The sequence below is a fragment of the Orcinus orca genome, chromosome 2 (assembly GCF_937001465.1).
Source record: "Orcinus orca chromosome 2, mOrcOrc1.1, whole genome shotgun sequence".
In the NCBI taxonomy this organism is placed as follows: Eukaryota; Metazoa; Chordata; class Mammalia; order Artiodactyla; family Delphinidae; genus Orcinus; species Orcinus orca.
Window position 1 is genome coordinate 171587833 of NC_064560.1, and position 16474 is coordinate 171604306.

General features: G+C 42.4%; 1 protein-coding gene across 5 annotated transcripts in view; it reads left to right on the forward strand.

Annotated features, from left to right (window-relative positions):
* The window catches only part of RGS6 (regulator of G protein signaling 6), a 582626-nt gene that overhangs the window by 151360 nt on the left and 414792 nt on the right, over positions 1 to 16474 (forward strand). The window lies entirely within an intron of this gene.

Below are 16474 nucleotides of genomic sequence, written 5' to 3' on the forward strand. Positions count from 1 at the left end.
ACCTGTGAGGAGGAGTTGGTGCTCTGGGCTGAGCAGAGAAAAGACCTCGTCTTTTTGAATCATCTCTTTCTCTGCATTTAAGGTGAAACTTCGTTCTTAAAAATAAAGGCACCAGCCCTCTGTGTTGCCAGCAGCTGAGCTACCTTTGGTGGCAAAGTTTTGATTAAATGGCATGGTTTTGCTCATCACTGACCTGTGGGGCACATTTCGTTCCTAAGAAATAAATGTGGGTGCCGTTCATTTGAATCAAGGGAGAAGCTACCAGCTGTGATGAGCTCCTATTTCCCATGATCACAACAGTGTGTTTCTGAGTGACCAGCTCCTTGATTCTGCAGGTGCTTTCCCTTTACAGGTGCTGGCTGAGAGAGGGGGTATCTCACCTCAACACTCACCACATATCACTACCTTTCTATGAAGGCTTCTGCTCTCTTTGGCAAAACAGAAGTGAGACTTCATTTGAAATGATTCATTGAAATGCTACACAGAGGGGAAGGGAACCATCCCATTTAACAGTTACTGACATCAAGTCACCATCATCTTTTGTCTGAACAGCTGTGAGGCTTCCCTGCTCCCTTCATGCCCCCACTGCTCTGCTTCCCAGCCCGTTTTTGTCCTCAGCCGCCATGACCTTTAGAAGGCTTAAATTAGACCAGATAATTCTCTCGCTTAAAAAGTCTCCAGTGGTTTCCCATTGCCCTTAGAATAACATCCGTGACTTTATTACGTGCTAGTGGGGCTCGCCACCACCTGGCCCCTGCCTGTGTTCCCTGCCTTGTCTTGTGCCATTTTGTGCATGGTTCACCTATGTTCTTGTTACCCTGGTCTTTCTTCTCTTTCTCAGTCACCCTGAGCTCATTCCCTCCTCAAGGCCTTTGCACATGCTGTCCCCTCCCTAGAATGTTCCTGCTCCAGACCTTTGCAAAACTGTCATAGTCTCATCATTCTCAGAAGGGAGCCACCGTGTCTAAAGGAGCCCGCCCCTCGCCCTCACCCCATTCAGGGACACTGTCTCATTGCACCTTTATATTATCTTCATCGCCCTTACTGATCTCTGAAGTTATTCTGGTGTGTTAATGGTTGCCCAGTTAGAATTAATTTCCACGAGGGGAAGAGGAATCTTGGGTGATTCCCCACTGCATTCCTGGTGCCCAGAACACTGTCTGGCAGATAGAAAGTGTTCAGGACATGAAAGCAGAACCGAAGACGTCACTGTTATGTGTGTCTATGACATAGATCACTTCCAACAAGCATGGGGGAAACCTTTCCATTTTTCCAGAGTAATATTACGAAGAATAGAAAATAAGTGCACACAGCTGAACAACACTTATTGATGCTGTGACCTGCTAGTGTACATTTAAATAAATATTGCCAAAAGAATTAGGCCGATGTCAGATGATCTGAGTTTACATTCCCACACATTATGTATTTGTTTTCTGATGATCAAAACTGAGTTATTTAGTCTACGCTGTGTCTTTTCTGTTAGGGATATGAAGATATCTGCTCTATCCAATTTGTGTTTTCTCAGCTGAGAAATCATCATTGAATTTAAAAAGCTACTTGCCTGGCCCTGTTTCCTGATCTTTTGATGGAAATGGTTTAGTGGGAAAAAAAAGTTTACTAGAACCAGATAATTAAATCATTTAATGCATTTTTCATATGCTAATGCTTCTACATTCCTCTGAGGGGTAACTCCCTTTTTCTGATCCTTTCTCCCAGCCTTCTCCCCAGGCCAGGTCTGGAACTTCCTGTCTGTCACCAGCTCATGGTTCAGCTCCTCAGGCTTCCATATGGGACAGTTCTTCCCCCCACCCCCGCCCACCGCCCTTTACCAACTGCCATTTACACACCAGGGCTCCAGTCGAGTGGACTCAGGGGAAGGGAGTTTGGAAACAGCTTTATAGTTAACTGGTACTTTTATGAGGCACATTGCAAGATGTGTTGAACAATAATTGGTATCGAGGAAGGAAAGAACAAAGAGCTTTATTTGCGGGGGTCTTAAGAATTGCAATTTGGGAGACACAGATTCTGGTAAAACCAAAAGAGTGTTCTGGGGAAGAGGAAGAGTCAGGGCGAAAGCCCCCAAAGGCAAAAGCCACAAGGTTGTCCAAGAATCATGATAGACCCTGACGTAAGAAAGGAAAGATTAGTCCTTAAGGGATAGGCTGTTACGAATTGTTTTAGGGTGAAAGGGTCCAATAAGTCTTGAGTTTCTGGAACATTGGGCAGATGTTCTGGAAGCCTGCATTAAGACAATAACTGGTCAGAAGGTCAGATTCCCCCTGGGCCGAGATGTGCATAAGTCACACGTCCTCAGTGGCCTCCCGGCTCCATTTTATTTCTTATTTATTTATTTGGCTGTGCCATATGAGAGTCTTAGGTGCCCAACCAGAGATCGAACACTTGCCCCCTGCAGTGGAAGCGTGGAGTCCTAACCACTGGACCACTAGGGAATTACCCTTGGCTCGATTTTAGAGAGCTCTCTGAGCAATAGCAACTCCATTTTGATTTTCCTTTCACAGATTTTAGGTAAATACAGCACACCAAATTTTATTAACAATAAAAATTCTTTAAGGAACTTTGTTTCTAGGGAGTAACTCTCTTAGATTCTCTTTAAGCCAAAACTTACGTAAATCTGAAAATGAATGAATGAGTACATGAACATAGTAGCCATCTAGTTGATAACTATCAACCTGGAGTCAGAACCAGAATATGAGTTCTAGGTAGAAAAGTAAGGAAAAGAAAGTTCATATGTGTTGACTGTCTGTGCTTGGCTCTGTCCTGGCTGTGTGTACATCTCGTCCCAGTTCCTCCTCATGTCTCCATAATGCAGATATTATGTGTTCCATTTAACAGTCATGCAAACAGAGGCCCAGTGGTTTGATGCAACTCACTCCTAAGTGACAGTGCTAGCAGAAGCACATGAATTTGCAGGCAAGGTCCATCCTGGGTCCATTCCGAGAGATTTCATTCTCTGGCTCTATCACTTAATTGAACTTTTTGCATGTTAGTTTCCTCACTTGCAGAAGGGGATAACAGTGCTGCATTGTCTACCTCCCAAGCTGTTCTGAGAATCACATGGAATGTGAAATAGCTTTGAAACCCACATGCAGCTCTGCAAACACAGGGATGAACAGAATGACCACTAGGTTTCATTAGCAATAGAAGTCAGGTCCGTATTCTCCCAGAGTTCCTTCTCCCTTTCCTCTAACGTTTGTTCTTCTAACCCCTCTCCGATTCATCTCTTCCCTCTACAATAAAAATCCTCTCTGTCAGTTTGAAGTTGCCCAATAGGAGGGCTGAGCTTAGACCCTAGAATGCTCCCTCTTTCTCTCCTCTTGGTTAGTCTTCAACTCACTGCAGTAGGATTTTGCCTCCTGCACTCTAATGAAACGACCAATTTTTTCACAAGCACATTTGGTACCTTTGCCCCAATTAGGGAAAATGTATCCCTTCCTTGAAGGGAATGAGTTCATGAGCACAGTGCAGGCTGGTGTCCTTTTTCAGTCAACAACTTGTACAACTATCTTTGGCCAACAAACACTGCTTTGGCAAGGTCATCAATTATCTCCTACCGACAAAATCCAATAGACACTTTTCAGACTTCATCTTACTGCAGTTCTTTTTACATTTGATGTTGTTGAGAATTCCCTCGGAGCACCAGCCTCCCTTCCTCAGTGAAGCTGATACCGATGTTGCTTGATTCTCCTCCTGAAGATCTACTGTTTTCTCTTAGTCTTCATCACAGATTCTTCTTCCTGGAGCTGCTTCTGGGTTCTGTCTGTCTTGAGCCCTCTTTTCTCTCACTCCACCGCCTCCCCCCAAAATTTTTTTGAAAGGCTTTAATGGTGGCTAGACATTAAACCTGAATCCCTTAGATTTCTTACAGTGCCTTCAGAGTTCCTTTATATCATGGGTCCTTGTCGGCTCTGGGTCCTTGTTAATTGTTTTTTACAGGCAGCTCTCCTTTAAGCGATCAAACTCATGCATGGACCAGTGAAAAGTAGGTCCTTCTTAGAGAAGGTTAAAGGGAAGGTAGGGCAGTCCCCACAAAGTTCTCTTTTTGGAGACCTTCAGGCCAGTGTACTGGGTGGAACAGAGTGTTAGCCGGACTCAACTTGGCCTTGCTGCTGTCTTTTATTGGTGTCCTTGAAATCTGTGTAGGGTGGGGCTCATGTCTCCATTGCCACAGTCCGTGAAAGTCTCCTTCCTCCCCAGTCTCTCATGCCCAGGGGCATTCTCTTGGTCACCTGGGCACAGAATTCTGCCCCAGTGACTTCCACTAAATAGACCCCTCCTCTGAGCAGCTGTGAGTGTGGTGGACTTCACTAAAAACAGAGGAGATGGGGGTGGCGCAAGTGTTTATAATGCAGTAGGTCAGGAATGTCAATACCAGGTTTAATAGGACCCCCAGCCACCCTGCAACAAGGAGGGGACTTTCTACTGGTCACTTCCCACTCAGCCCTTACCATCTCTTGGGCTCTCCTGGCCTTCTCTCACCTGCCTGCTCTCATGTGGAGCCCTTGGGCCTTTCCCCCTGTTGTATTGAGTGTCCCCCTAGCTCACTTAGGTGATTGCCTCCCTCAGAGGATGCCTGGTCACTACTGAGGTCATGTTTCCCTTGCTCACATGAGGAGGGCGTTATGTGCTCGTAGTTTTTGATGGGGCATTGCGGAGGAGGGGACCTTTACCAGATTACCTCACTTCCTCAAAGCCTGCTTAATTCATCCTTAAAGAAGGAGGACACAGGAGCAGGGTGCCATGCTTCTTTCTGGCTCTACATTTCTGTGACTTTTTGTCTCTTCTGAGGTTGGCTTCAAGAATGCAATCCCTTTTAAATATATTGAAATCCATGTGGTACGTCAGTATCTGCCAGGGAATCTTTTTTTTTTTTTTTTAAACTCTATTTTACTTTAAAGAGGATGTAGTTTGGCTGCACTTGACAATGACAGTGGCCTAAGGAAGCAGGGTAGAGAACCTACAAGGACAGGGGAAGCTGGGGAGAGGAGAGAAGCCAGGCCAGTTAATGATCAACTTGCCCTGAGCCCGTGTTCTCAGAGGTACTCATGCCAGGGGAAGGGCATCATGTTTGACTACTGTCCAGCTCTTGCAAAAGGCGAACTGGAGCCGTCTGATATCTGAGGGAAATACAGCAGTCTAGGGGATGTATTAACTTGACTGCTCTCTAAATTCTTTTCTCTAAGTTGGCTTATCAAAACCCAACACACTTGGACCATATTTTCTTAGCTTCCTGTAGGAAGATTCTTACTAAACTTAGTAAGTTCACTACATCTTATACCTTTTTTGAAGGATTGCTGTAAGAAAGGTCCACTTGCAGAATGTTCTTGTGCTGTTTACTTCTTTTAAAAGACATTATTTTAGAATAGTTTTTGACTTACAGAAAAATTGTGAAGATAGTTCAGAGAGTTCCCATAAACCCTATATCCAATTTGGCCTATTGTTAACATCTTATATTAGAATAGAATGTTTGTTACAGTTAACACACCAATATTGGTATATCATTATCAACTACAGTCCTTCCTTTTTCCATAGTTCCTTAGTGTTTACCTGATGTCTTTTTTCTATTCTAGGATCTCATCCAGATGACCATAGTACACTTAGCTGTCATCTCTCCATGTCTCCTTAGACTTTTCTATGACGGTTTCTCAGGCTTTCCTTATATTTTATCAAGAAATATTCCAGGCATTCAAAAAATGTGTGTGTAGTTATATATACATTTCTATCACCAATATAACGACTGTTCAGCCTCAGAAGGAGAACACTGCAGATATGACTGAAGCTCTGGGTGTTACCCACTCCACCCCATTCCCCTTTCCTCTCTAAAGACATCCAATATCTTAGTGCTTCCCTGGTGGTGCAGTGGTTAAGAATCCACCTGCCAACGCAGGGGACGCAGGTTTGAGCCCTGGTCCAGTAAGATGCCACATGCCACGGAGCAGCTAATCCCATGTGCCACAGCTACTGAAGCGCGTGTACCTAGAGCCTGTGCTCCACAACAAGAGAAGCCACCCAATGAGAAGCCCGCGCACTGCAACGAAGAGTAGCCCCCGCTCACCACAACTAGAGAAAGCCTGCATACAGCAACGAAGACCCAACGCAGCCAAAAGTAAATAAATAAATTTATTAAAAAAAAAAAGACATCCAATATCTTAAATGTGGTGTTTCTGTCCCATACATGCTTTGAAACAACTATATATAGTGTTGTTTTGCATATTTTAAAGTGATAGAAATGTTATCCTGTAAGCCTTGTTCTATAATTTGATTTTTTTTACATAAAATATTTTGATCTATGTTGCTCCAGTTTATTTAATTTCTCAATCATGCTGTTGTACGAATCCATTCTCTTGTTGGTGGACGTTTCGGTTTTTTCCTTCTTGTTGTTGCCATGGTCATTGCAGATGGTGCTGAGCAGACGTGCATAATGACCCACCTTCTGCACATGCATATACATTCTACCTTGGGGTTTGGGGCAGGAGGATTTCTGGGTGTCAGATTTTATCTTTGACAAAACAGTTCATTCGTTCATTCAATAAATATGGATTGAGTACCTAAATGGGTCAGAAACTGGACTAGGCTCTGGAGGTAAACAGAACAGAAATAATCCCTCCATCCTCACGGGGTTTACAGTTATTATTTGGCAAGATAAACAAATTAAAGATTTAATTAAAGGTAAATATGAATTATATAGGTGTATTATAAAAATATAGAACAATAATTAGTGTTGTGTGCCAGAAAAAAAGATTAGAGCTATTGAGAGATGGTGAACCGTAATATTTATCTTGATATTGTAATTTCCATAAAAATTCCCTGCAAGGAAATATCTATTCTCTTATTGAATTTATGTACTTCCTTTTATCTAACAATGGAAGCAATATATGTGTGTGTGTGTGTGTGTGTGTGTGTGTGTGTGTGTATAGGCTGTGTTGGGTCCCCGTTGTGTGAGTGGGGGCTACTCTTCATTGCGGTGCAGTGGCTTCTCCTCCTGCCATGGAGCACAGGCTCTAGGTGAGCTGGCTCAGTAGTTGTGGCTCGCGGGCTCTAGAGCGCAGGCTCAGCAGCTGTGGCGCACGGACTTAGTTGCTCCGTGGCATGTGGGATCTTCATGGACCAGGGCTTGAACCCGTGTCCCCTCCATTGGCAGGTGGATTATTAACTGCTGCGCCACTAGGGAAGCCCTGGAAGCAATATAAAGTAAAGGGTTTCTCCTTTTGCCTTAACTACCAGGAATCTCACATCTAAATATAGTGCCCAGCTGCAGTGCCTGGCACATCCCAATTACCTTCAGTACATTTACATTTTGGCTTTTTAACTAAAGCGTTTTCGTTTATTTTTATTTGCCTTGTTTTACATACCACATCATTTTGGAAGTAACTAAGGTATAGATCTTAGAGGGAAGATAAGATTTTGGTCCTCCCCATTTTTAGCTTTTCGTGGATGGAATAGCCTTCCTTGTCTGGGGGTTTGGGGTGTTTGTGTAGGGGTCTTACAGTACTGGCATGCTTGCTTGATTTCAATGTGAATTTTCCAAATTAATTTATTATCCATCAAGAGGCAATTTGTTCCCTAAATACTTCACTTAGATGATGATTCTTCTTTTTAATCACCACCAACACACACACAAACAGAACTTAGCAATTCCACTTGGCTCTACTGCTATCTTTAGGAATATTTGTCTTGTCTTAACTACTCTCCTTGTAAAGACATCTAGTTTTCTGTGACACTGTTTACTTTCATTATGCCTTAATTATGGGATTCTGATAACCATGGAGGAGTAGAGAGACAATAAATGTGGTTTTGTGGGTGATAAAATGCTAAAGCAAAGCTGAGATGTTTGATAACCACAACAGTTGTTTCTGCAAGTATATTCCAAAACAGGAATATTATGGCTATTACACAATAAGCAAGAAAAAAAAAGCCTCCCACAAATCACTCTGCTACTTTTCTAAATGGCTGTGCTTTTGAAAGTCTATTGCTCTTTTATCTGATTTTTTTTTGATTGTCAGTCTGAGTAGTTGGCTCTTGATGGCAGAATGCTATTTAAAGAACAAGTTCTCAGTGTGAATATGTCACTTATGTAAATGAGTGGTTGAAGTGGGCAAAAATGTACCTCATCATCAACCACGTGGAGCATAGTATAGTCTGAAGAAAAATTATATTTGAGGAGCTATAATTGAACTCAATCTTACAAGGGCTTACTAGGTTTTAATGAATGACTTAGCACTATCAAGAAGAAATGCATGTGACTGCAGGTAATGGAAAACTGGAATAACAAGTAGGGTTTATTTTTCTCACATGACAAATCTAGAAATGATAGGCAATTTCTAGGCTTCCTTCAGCTGCTTGGTAATTCCATAAGAGATCTGGGTTTTTTGGTGCTTTCTGTTCTGCTCTTCCTAATGTGTTAGCATTCATCCTTATGTTTATTGCCTTATGATTGCAAAATGGCTGCTGCAGGTGTCACGTCCATATTCTAGGAGGGAGATGTGAGGTGGTGATGCTGTCCATGGCTCTCCCCTTTTATCAGGATAGCAGAGTTTCATCATAACTCCCCAGCAGACTTGCTCTTAATTCTAAATGGCCATAACCGAGTCACGTGGGTGCTCTGCTTTCAAGGAGAGCTCAGAAAGTTGAATATTTAGCTGAGACATTAAAGCTTCAAACAAAGTGGAAGACATTGACAAGGAACACACAGGGAATGGATACTGACAAGGCAACTAACTGCCAATCATCAACCTATCATACATCGCACATGAGAGTTTTGCAATTAAGCATTTAATATAAAAATGAATGCCATCATCATGAAAATGGAAAACCACTACATATTTATGTCATGTCTGTTCCATAGTTAAAATCGAAAGATAGCAAATCTGGCGCACTGCCCACATCAGTGTATCTGCTTGTTGACTCTACTGCCTAAAGGATGCTTGTGGAGACAAGCTGATCTTGCTTTGTTTCAGAAGATTTTGCTTTTATTTTTCCTTTTTGTTGCTGACCTTGAAGATAATTAAGAAAGATACATAGACATGAAATGGAGCTGGTTACTTCTTCATATATTCTTGGAAAATGCATACTTTTATGCCTTGATTATCTTCAGGTGATCACTAGGGAAAGGGAGCAAGAGATAATTAATAACTACATTCAATTAAAAAATAAATTGGACCACAGATTTCAATCTCATTCACCACGTTGCCACAGGGTAAAAAATGTTTTCAAATTTCAGGCTTTCCTTTCCTTCCCTGACATTTGTCTTCTGGTCATGTCATGCTGTGTAATAAGCCACAGTTTCATGGGTTGATGGGCTCAGCTGGAGCTGCTCATGCTCTGGCTCTCCAGTGGCAGCTGGGACTGGAGTTATTGGAAAACTTGGGCTGAGCTAGACGTCCAAGATGGCTCATCATGTGGCCTCTTCATGTGGCATGGGCTTCTCACAGGCTGGTGGCTGGATTCTGAACTTAAAGGTTCTAAGAATTCAAGGCAGATACTGCAAGACTTCCAACCTTGAAAGTCATGCAGCATCCACCTTCCATTAGTTATGAAGGACAGCCCAGACAAAGGCGGGGCATGAGGCATGGTCAATTGGAGACCATCTTTGGAGACAAGCTACCATAGTCTCCTTCCTTTCCTCTTGTGGATGGAAAGGACCATAAGAAGCCAGAAAGAGAAGGAAAGGGTGAGGATACAGCTGCATGTAGCAGGCAATGGAGCCAGGATGCTAAGATTTGCCGTCCTGGTACCTGAGGGTATCCCTTTCATGGCATCTTGAAACATGACAATGGTAATTATGAGTAGAGTTGAAATCTTTAGCTTTATATTGATACCTTAAAAAATTTTCCCTTTCAGAGGAAAAAGAAGCAAACATTAACCTTTAAATTTTTTTCTTTTAATACTAACAGTTGCAAATGAAACATAAAACTTATGACAACCCCAAGCTCAAATCAAAACCAACCCTGAACTGTGTTTTGATGTACAATTTCTATTTTTTATGTGTGAATATTTCCTCTTGTATTGGAGGCCTAGCAGAGAACATTCTAGTCCAAAATAAATTAGATCAAAATTGATTTTATGAAGAGTATCATCTTTCTTTGTGCCAAGACTATAGGGACACAGTTAAATACATCTGCATGTAACATAGGCACTTTAAATCATTCTCTTTATGTTGACCTTTGGTGAGTTTTTCATCTTTGCTGCCTTTTCATGTGAATGAATGGCACAAGCAGAGCAAGTTTTAAGAATCTGTAGGGATCCTCAGAGATTCCTGTCTTGCTGAGACACAGGAAGTCCATAATTAACAAACAGACCAAGAATGAAGAGGTGGAAAAGAGGGCGGGTACCTTCGCTGCTATAAACTACTAGCTTCCACCATTCTGTGCCTTGCCTGTGTTGGTGCTGCCATCTGGAGCACCCTTGCTCCCCATTCTTTGCCTGGCAGCCTCCCGCTCGCCCTCAGATGCAGCCCAGCTGTTGCCTTCTGCATGAAGCCACCTCAGCTCCCTGGACAGGCTGCTCCACAGCTGCAACCCTATGTCTGTTGCCTTATCTCTGTATAGGCATCTCCCTCCCTGGATTGTGGCTTATAATGGGCAGGGACCCCCTCTTAGCCTAATGCCATCGGTCAAGAAAGCATAGTGTTCAGGGGCTCGGGAAAAGTTTGAAAGCAGAATAGAGAGTCAGCTACGCCGATATATAGGTCATTTTTATGATGGTCGGCAGCCATTGTGTTAGGTGGCTTATACCCTGCCCCGACCAAAGCAAAACAAACAAACGCGAAAAACAACAAACTGGACCATACACGCTTTTTCAATGTCAAAGATGGAAGAGATGTTATAATAACCCGAGACAGTTATGCTGGTGGTCATTTAGTCTCTTTACTAGAGCATATACCCCTCTCTCTCCTCCAAAGGCTCCCCTTCCTTGTGGTCTGGTTCAGGAGGCCAGCCTCCTTGTGGTCCCCTTGGAGCCCCCAGAACCTTGGAGTCTCCCTTCCCCTAAATCCCGATGGAGTCTTGAATGAAGACCACACAATTGAGCAGTTACAGGTAACCTAACTTTTGCTGTCATTTCCCTTGCATGTGTCTGGCCTCTTGGCTAAGAGGTGAGTGCCCATCCTCACTTCTTTTTCTGTCCCCCGAAGGCTAGGTAGGGTGTATATGTGGCAGTCACTCACTGGAGTTGCGCCTGACTGCCTGGGAGCCCAGCAGTGCGTGGATATCAGCTGAGCACTAACACTTCACGCCTTCACACCTCCCCTTAGTGGGAATTGGTTCTTTGGAAGGTGTGGCCTGGGGGACATCGGTTTGGGGACATAGTTTTTCTTCAAGCTTAAAGAGTACGAACTATCAGCAGGTTCAGCCAGATTTGTCTCACAGATATATTTTGATTGACCTGCACAGGGTATTTAGAAACAATTGAAAGAGTCGCCAACATTTAACCATCAGGAGACTGCACATAAGAATCCAGAGTTCTAGTTTTCTCTTGAAAATTTGGGAGACTTGGCAAAACTGGACCTTGATTCCCAATCAGCAGTAATTGCTTCTAACCAAGTGGCCATTGTCCTCTTCAGACAGAAGATGAGCCTCCCTTCTCCTCCTACAAAATTATACCCCACACTCTCTTTTCCCATTTGTGTTACCTGCCTGGTTCTTGGATAAATTATTCTAGAAAATGCCAATTATATGTGCTGTTGCGAGGCTAAGTGCGAAAGGCCCTAACATACACAAGGCTGACAAAAGATATATGAACAGCTTACATACGGACTTCTTTCTTATATATTGTACACATTTTAAGACATATCAAGACTTCTGTGCATCCCTCAGAATTGGAGTGTTTTCATCAATTGGCTTATTTAACAGTGATCATAATAGCATCCTTTTTATTGAGCGCTTACTGTGTACTAGTTACTGTTCTAAGCACATATTAACTCATTAATCTCCCAACACCCCTCTGAGCTAGGAGCTTTGATTACCCCCATTTTCGAGATGAGAAACTGATAGCTTAAACACCAGGTCGCACAGCCAGGAAGTAGCCTAGCCTGGCTTTGGACTCAGGCACAGGTGGCGAGAGTTACACGTCTTTAAGGTTTATTTCCAGGACAGTATAAATTTCTTTAAATGGCTGTTTTGTGGGCATTTAAATGTGCTCATGAAATGGAGCAGGACCCTCTGGTCCTTCCCTACTGCCCTCCCCCCACCACCCATGTCCTCCTCCTGCCTTTTGTCTGTAGAAAAACTTTAGCCAAAGAATAAGTTTAATCGGAGAAGTGAAAAAATGCAGAAACAAAGGAAAATAGTCAAACGAGACCAAATAATAATAGTTTAGTCATTAAGCGTAGTCAAGGACCTTTAGTTCTTCCCCAAGGGCTGTAGATAATATTCTGAGCCATATCCTGTGAGCTGTCCTGTAGATACTGAAACCCCCATCACGTGGAAGAACTTAACCACATGATGACCAGACTGTAGCCGTGACATAAGCCGCCACAGTTCTGAGAACTGGCCTCACAGGAATGGGAGCAAACCGAGTACCCCAAAACGATCAAGGTGACGCTGATCAGACCACCGCGTGACCAATTTCAAGATGACTGCCAGAGCTGACTGTGCTGTTTCTAAGCGTAGCCCCCTCCCTCTACCTATACACCCCTGAAACGCCCCTTTAAAAGCTTTTTGCCCACTGATTTTTGGGGGTGGGAAGGGGGGAGTCGGCATTTGGACACGAGTCTGTCCTCTCCCCACTGCTTGCCGGCCTCAGAAATAAAGCAAACTTTCCTTTCCACCAAACTTGCCTCTCTAGTATTGGTTTAAGAGTGGGGAGCAGCCGGACCCCACTTTCAGCAACAAAGTCAGATCTGTTTTTTGTTGTTGTTAAGTAGTCTGCTCTGAAGAAAGTTCCACTTGGGCAGGGGGAGGGTTTCCTAATGTTTAAACTATTCAATAGAATTGACCCTCAGAAGCCATGAACTTTTTTTGGCATGAATAGAAAAGAGAAATTAGTAGTGAGATACTAGTAGAATGAGGGCTTTAGTTTTCTCTTTAATCCTAATCACGTCTTTGAATATTTTCTCTGAAGCTACCTACTTGTAGTGCAAACGCCCTACATGGTTAGGACTCTGGTTCTTGTTTTCCCTTCCCTCTCATGTAGCATCTTCTGCTTCATTTGCTGCTTTTCCTATTCTCTTTTGCCTCTCTTTCATCTCTGCCAAAATCTTTATTGAGTGCTAATGTGTCAGGGAAAAATATGATGGTTTCTGCTCTCAGAAGACTTAGTTTTGTGGAGGCAGGCAGACATATAAACAAAAAATCACTCTTTTGAAACTTCACATTGTAGTGCACCATTTTTCATCAGTTCTATGCTCAAGAATACAAACAGAAATCAATGATTCCTAACGTTGGCAAAACTAAAATAAAATGGGTCCTCTTGTACATTACCAGTATTAGGACATATTTGAGAATTTGAAAAGTATGTAATTTTTATATTATCCAGAGTATTATCAATCAGACTTTCAGGAGCTTCAAATATGCTTTCTAAAACACATTTTAAAATACATTAGTCCACTGAATTATAGGCATATTTTAATAGCCCATCCATGAGAAAGCTCCCTGAAGAGAAGAGGGGACCCCAAGGTACACCTAAGTCACAACTTTTGCAGGGCATTCTGGACCAAGGTAAGATATTCTGGGTGTCTCGGGACAATTTGTGTCTCTGGACAATTTATGTCTCTATACAGTAGATTTTCTACAGGCAGTATGTAGACAGCAAGGAAACCACAGTAGCCGAATAGAGTGAATGCTGAGAGTAGATAGAATGACTTGGAAAATCATTGGATGATTTTCCAATGTCCAAAATGACATTGGAAAATGACTGAGATGAAAAGGGATATTCATGCACAAGAAACATCTATATTCTCATTAAAATAATCTGACAATATATCCAACGCCATCAGCGCTCATTCCTCACTGAGCCCTCATTCCTCACAACTTCTGGGAATCTAATTTTAGGAACTATTTCAAAATATGGAAAAATCCATATGCATGGAAATTATTCATTTTGGTTCTATTTATATAATAACCAAAAATGCTCTATGTGTCCCTCAGTAGAGATATGCTTATGTAAGTTAAAAACATTTTCTTCATGGAATGTTATGCAGCAATTAAATGATGATCTTAAAGACTGTGAAGTAATTTGAAAAATGCTCAAATAATTTAAAAGTAGGATAACAATTGTACACTGTGACCAAAACTGTGTAAATGTTCTTGGGGGGAAAAAAAACAATAGGCAGGAAATACAGCTAAATGTTTGTAATTATTGTGTTAATGCGGAATTATGGATGTAAAATGATTGTTATATTACGCCTAATAGTATGATGAATTTGTGATTACTTTAACTATGAAAATGACATACGTTTAAACATTGAACAATAGCACTGTGGTAAGTGTATGATAGAAGTAGATGTAGGTGCCTTACTATGATTTGTGAGCAGTGTCATTGGCTGCTTTCCCTGGGACATAGCTATAGTTGAGTCAGGTGAAAAGTATGGCTTAAACCAAGGGTCTAGGAGACAGACACAGTAGGGCTGCAGAGGCGGGCAGAGGTCAGACGATGGTGGTAATACTGATTTGAGAGCGTCAGCTTTAATATGGTATTTGTGTCCCAAACATCAGAACCCCATCCTGCCACAGCTGGTTTGCCCAGGGAAATACTGATTTTTCTCTGCCTTCTTTGGAGACCCTTTTTCCACTTGATTGGTTCAGTAGTTCTGGGGTTGCTCTCTTTAGGAGCTATTGATGCCCTAGAAAAAGATTGAGCCAGACCTATTGATGACTCTGCCATTGGTCTTGTGAGGAACTTGCCTTCTCTCTTCCCTATAGCTTTGGCTAGCATTATTTGTCTTTGGACGCGTTCCTTTTTATGAAAGTGATAATAGCGGTAATCACGACAGCAGTCATGGCTAACTTTGTGAGCACATACAGTGTCAGATGTTGTAGGAAACACTCTCAAACTCCCCATTTTTTTTTTTTTTTTTTTTTTGTGGTACGTGGGCCTCTCACTGTTGTGGCCTCTCCCGTTGTGGAGCACAGGCTCCGGATGCGCAGGCTTAGCGGCCGTGGCTCACGGGCCCAGCCGCTCTGCGGCATGTGGGATCTTCCCAGACCGGGGCATGAACCCGTGTCCCCTGCATTGGCAGGCGGACTCTCCAACCACTGCGCCACCAGGGAAGCCCCCAAACTCCCCATTTTATAGAGGAATGCATGGAGGCTCAGCGAGCTTAAGTAATTTACTAGGATTATACATTGAGTCAGTGGTAGAAATGCAATTAACTTTTAGAAATGTGTTCATTATTTTTTAAATACTTTCATTGGCTAAAAGTTGGCAACCTAATGTCCATCTCTCGATCATTATTTTTTTCCCCTAAAAGTCCACTTGTTCCTAAAATCACAAGGCCTGGGAAATCCTGTATTATTTTCTGAACCCAGAACTCAGGGCCCATGATTTGACAGTGGAAGAGAATATTTAAAATAGGAAATGTTCCAGAAAATCCAGATGACAAGATTGTCGTAAGGTTCAGAAGAAGAACCAAAGGCTTGGCTCGCTGTTCAGAGCTGAACACTGTGTACAAAATATCTCAGGAGGAATTTGAGAGCTCTAGTATTTAAGACATAGGAAATAGCCATTTCTCAGCCCTTGTGCAATCTTTACCTGTCTCTCCGTGAGCAAGGCCCCTTCACAAATGCATTACAGCCAGCCCAGTGCCATCCTTTCCCATCAGGAATCGTCTTTAAAAAGTCTCCAAATTGCAAATATGTGGCTGAGTGTCAAGTGCGGCATGCACTGTATTTAAGTACCACTTAGGAAGAAAAGCAAAAAACTCAGCACTTTGAAATGATTTCTAATTTAATATTTTGGTGGAAAATTCCTGTCTTACCTGTGGCAACTAAACACCTTTTATGTAATTTTATTCAAGTTCTTGAAAATACAGGAGGAAAACCACTTCTCATTGTGTTTCCTTTTTCCCCAATAGCATCAATCAGCAAGCTAACGTCTATCCTCTTCCTGTTCCCTGGAACTTGTTTTCCCTTAGTTGTTTCCCAACAACTTAGGGAAAAACAAGAATAGAAGAAAACTTTGCCCCTAAAACATTTACAGAAAATCATTTTTATATTGTGCCCAGTGAGGAAAGAAAATCAAATTGTGAAAAGGTTTTTACTAGGTTGAAATGAATATGCCTGGGCTTGCTCCCATGGTAGAGATAGGATTCCTGAGAGTCTGCTAGAAGCAGGCAAGGCCACTGGAAGCCTGGACTCAGAAGTGGCACATTCTACTTCCACTGAGTTCCACTGGTCAAAGCAACTCATTAAGACCAGCCAGATTCAAAGGGTAGAGAAACAAGAGTCCACCTATGAATGAAGGAGTGTGGCCATTTTTTTAAATAGATATTTGCTGGAGTACAATTGCTTCATAGTACTGT